Genomic DNA, 4,722 nt, shown 5'->3' with positions numbered 1-4,722 from the left:
TGAGAACTCTCAGATACAAGATTTTCATTGGTACAACTGTAAGTTCTGCTAAGGGTGCATAATGGTATATTTAGGTCACAATATTTCCTAAAACGCAATCGCATCTACTCCCTAAGTTTCTTGCTTAGAGGCATATCCTCTTGGGTTATGAGTGACAGGTGGGTTCAAAGCTGGGTTTTTATCTTTTACATGAAAGAATTATTCACCTTCCTTCGCACGAATCCATCATTAGATCACCAAATCCACAGATCTAGGTCATTCATCCATTTGCAAAGATCTCGAAGCAACTGGTGGACAATGCAAAGGTCCCACAAAAGATACTACTCTAATCTTTCAAAGCTGCGAGTGTTCAGCTTGCTCTGTTCTGGGCTCTGTTACTTACAGAGTGGGTAAGGGTGGGCGGTGGGGCGGCTTGGGTCCCATTAAAAAAGAAAAATCGCAACTGGTTTATCGATACATCAGCTCCTATGTGCTTGATCTGAAGATTGGTTGTTAGAAATTTTTCCTATCCACATTGGATCGTTAGTTGACTTGAGGTCAAAAGACTATCTATCAAAATGTTCGTAAACAACAACGACTCACAAGTTTTTGCCAAAACCACAAGCCAAAACATTATCACTTGATCAAAAAGATGAATCATATGCTAAATTCTCAGATATTACAACTTGATCATATGGTGCCCGATTAAGATAATTTTTTTTATTAAATAATTTTTCTAGCTTTACGACGTGGCATGATACAGTACAATAAGTAAACAATACCAAATACGATTGTTTAGATTTCGAAATAGGCTAATTAAATCGAAACTTTCTATTTTTGAAAAAAATTTGATTGGGTGTAACTTCTAATAGAAAAAAAAAAAAAATTGGTGCAGTATCTATAGAAAAAGTTAATATAGAAGTCAAGATCTGCCTCATTTAGAATTTTAGTTTTTTCGTGCTTATTTTCACTAATCATGTTTATGTTAGGAAGATTGAGCATTGTTTGAACTACAAAAAGAAACTGATTTGGATTGTACAAGAATTGAACTAACCAGAATAAATAGAGGATATATATCTTAATTTATTGTTGATCAGTGAAAGAAAAAGTGATCAAGACCTTAGTTTTTAAAAATTTTTTATTTTTACTATTTTTTTCTTTGACGATGCCACTTGAGAGGATTGAGAGAATTTTTTCTTATCTCCAATTGGATCGGATATTTAATTAGAAGGTATGCATTTTGCTTGCAATTCACAAGCTAAATATAGGTTGCAATTGGAAATGCTACATTAATTTAACATTGCAAATACAATAAGGCTACCCTTTGAAAACAGTATGGGTCTATAAATAATTCAATAAGGTTATCCTTTGAAAACAATAAACTTTTTACCTTTATTTTATAGTATATTAATTATCATATAATTTTATAACTTTAACAAAACATGTAATAAAATTACAAGTTACTACAATAATAATTGCTACAGTAATTATATCAATATATCACTATAAAATAATTTGATATTATGTCCCTTAAATATATTATTATAATCATAAATAATCGATTTGTAATATATTATTTTAGTAACTGATAATTATTTTGTAACAAGAATCATCCTGTTATAATATAAATAATTAAACAAGTATGCTATAATCATTAAAAAATAATTATATCACCAGCATCATAACATTAATTATTACTATAATAATATGCTTTTACATAATTTTATTTAATATTATAATAATTATATTTCATCGATTTTGATGATAAAAGCAGCATGATTCTGCAAAGTGGCACATGTACTACAAAACAATTAGCATTGCTGGTGCTTTTAAGTTACCCACTGATGCTTAAAGTACCGTGGGTTGATACCTTAATGTTCTCAAAGCACAAAGAAGAGTTGGCAATGCAAGAATGGAAAATAATTTTCCAACACTTTTATTTTGCATCATAATTTTAGGCTAACGGTGCTTTTCAGCATCGCCAAGTGATACATTGGCAAATTAGACAATGCTTTTAAAATATATCCTCAGTATCAGAAGTTAATGATATTTTCTTACATCATTAATTTATCTGACGAGGATGCTTTAAAGTATGTTATTACAAATCGTGCAATGCTTTAAAGCATCACCAAGTTGAATAATTTTTGAAAATCATAAAAAATAAAAAAAATCACATAATAACATGATGTATCGCATAAATACATTGTAAATACATTGTCAATCATGTCCATTACAACTCCAATAAGTAAAAAATATAAAAATGTATACATATAAAGATCCAAAACAAGAAAGTAGTCAAGCTGTTAATGGTCTATGGGAGAATCATCATCAACTTTATAACTGTTGGAAGTATCAGAAACTTACTACAAGATAAAAATAGAAACCTTAGAAGTTGAGAATTTAAAAATTACATTGTATTCTAAATCATTAGGCCCATACAATAATATAAATGTAGTGATATAGTAACTTACATGAGATGACACAAACGTTTGTGACAAGGATGTAATATGGTCAAACTAAGCCCTCAAAGACTATATCTCTATATAGTGGCTCTAGCTCATCGTCTCCATCTTTGCCTCCAGCCTATAAATATAGGCAATGCTACTACTTTATCTAACATATTGAGTATATCTACTCATTGTAGATAATAGAGCAGGGGTGACTCCAATCTTATAACCCCTCATTCAACCATAATACTTTGGTCTCATCAATTTCGTGAACACCCAAGCTTCGATACAACCGATCTCCATAGAGAATGATGACTTGCCAACATACTCCATAATATTAATAAGGGATGTGGCCCTCTGCTGTATTCAAGAAAAAAAGTCACATCTTAATATTTAGAAGAAATGGAATTACAAATCATTAAACAAATCGATTATCAATACATACAACTATATATATCTCCGACTCTTTTTGACCAAAGCTACGATCTTGCTAGGTATGAGTCATTCTATAAAACTTCATTCCATCAGGCTCTCTTCCATGCTAAAAGATCTACCAAAAAAAGATTTTATATATATATATATATATATATATATATATATATATATATATATATATATATATATATATATATATATATATATATATATATATATAACATATAAAACATGAAATACAATACATAGTTCAATATGAACACTAAAATTTCAGTATATGAATATGCATGGTACAATATGTATACAGTTTATATTATCACCGAGCATACAATGGTGTTATTGTCGCCCAGAAGAAAGAGAAAATCAAAAAAATTGAAGAAAAAATTCCTAATTAAAAAGAAAAAAGGGCAAAGATTAAAAGGAGTACAACATGAGGACTTTACAATGGGTGACCCATCCTAATACTATTCTCGTCCAAGCATGCTTAATTACGGAGTTCTGATGGGATCCTTTGCATTAGTGCTAGTATGATCACACGCATCATATTCGATCTATTCAAAATTCCTACATATAACGTAACAGTCGTCTTACGCCATCCAGGCCTGTAGGGCACGGGACTCTTCGACTGGGTCCCACGATTACTTTTTCTAATGAAAGTTTCTATTTTTCTCTCTTTAGCTTCATATTGTCAAATTAGGTGTTTGACTTTAAGTCAATCCCAAAACATATGGAAGCTCGAAAATAGTATTCATCCAGGCATATGCTTTTTTACTTCCCCTAGAAAGCTGCCTGAACCGTATATAATTCATTAAGAGCAATAAAAAAAGCATGCAAAACTATTTATAGATATCCTGCAAATGCCTTGTCTTTTGTTTGCAATATAAAAGAAACAAATAAGCACATGAGAACCAGACACAGGACAGAGCATAACTACAGTTTCAATACCATGCGCCAACACTTTTATTTATCAGAATTTAAGTTGGAATTTACCTTTTCCCCCTCGTTGTCTTGAAGTTCCCTCTTCTTTTTCTTTAGATCCTACATCAAAAGAAAGAGACATAAGATAAACTCAACTCCATGAGTCCGCTAGCACAGAAAATACATTCATTGATAAGTATAAATATAGGTTATTGATGTTAAGATTTTAGAACCAGATGCCGTACAAAAGCATGGTTGATAAGTTCCTAGCCACCCTCGTCCACTGTTAAGGCACAATTCTTGGCGTCATGGATCTGACATGTATCTGTAGATACATGTACCACTTGCCTTTGCTGCATCCAGAGGCATGTCAACCATGTGTCTGTGCTGTATCAGCAGAAATGTCAAACTGTTGCACTGCGAGCATTATAGAAATCAGCAGGTTCTGGAAAAGGTCGTGAAAGCCTGGAATTTAAAGCAGGAGGAACGCTTCATGAATGTTGAGTCAAGTTCTGCATGTTTCTCATTCAATTAGGCCCGGCCCGGCCCGGCCCAATAATGTGAGGCCTTAAGCTGCAGGAAACCTGTGGAGACAGCAAGCCAACACCCCATCCGAGCAGGAGAAGGAAACCTTCTTCCACTCGCTCTCCAGTTCGTCAGAGGCTAGGAAGCCTAACATCCGTGCCTCTATGAGATCCTCCTCACCCTAGTGAACCATCGTATCCTTCCTGATCACGTCAAGACCATGTTATCATTTCAAATTTTTTTAACTATTTTCATATATTTTACGGCTGGGTCTTCTAAAAATTGTTTTCACTTTATAAAAAGTAAGGTATAATCTAAATTTGAAATTGTATTATTAATAATAATATTTTATTATTAATAAAATAATAATATTTTACTATTAAGCAAATAATAATGCTTTATTATTAATCAAATAATA

The 4,722-nt window shown here is 32.1% G+C and overlaps 1 pseudogene; it reads right to left on the bottom strand.

Moving 5' to 3' along the window:
- Nucleotides 1-3,281: 3,281 nt before the first annotated feature.
- On the bottom strand, nt 3,282-3,400 carry LOC114913661 (5S ribosomal RNA; annotated as a pseudogene).
- Between the last annotated feature and the right edge of the window lie 1,322 nt (nt 3,401-4,722).

Source organism: Elaeis guineensis, chromosome 13, assembly GCF_000442705.2.
Source record: "Elaeis guineensis isolate ETL-2024a chromosome 13, EG11, whole genome shotgun sequence".
Taxonomy (NCBI): domain Eukaryota; kingdom Viridiplantae; phylum Streptophyta; class Magnoliopsida; order Arecales; family Arecaceae; genus Elaeis; species Elaeis guineensis.
This window is presented reverse-complemented; position numbering and strand designations above follow the sequence as displayed.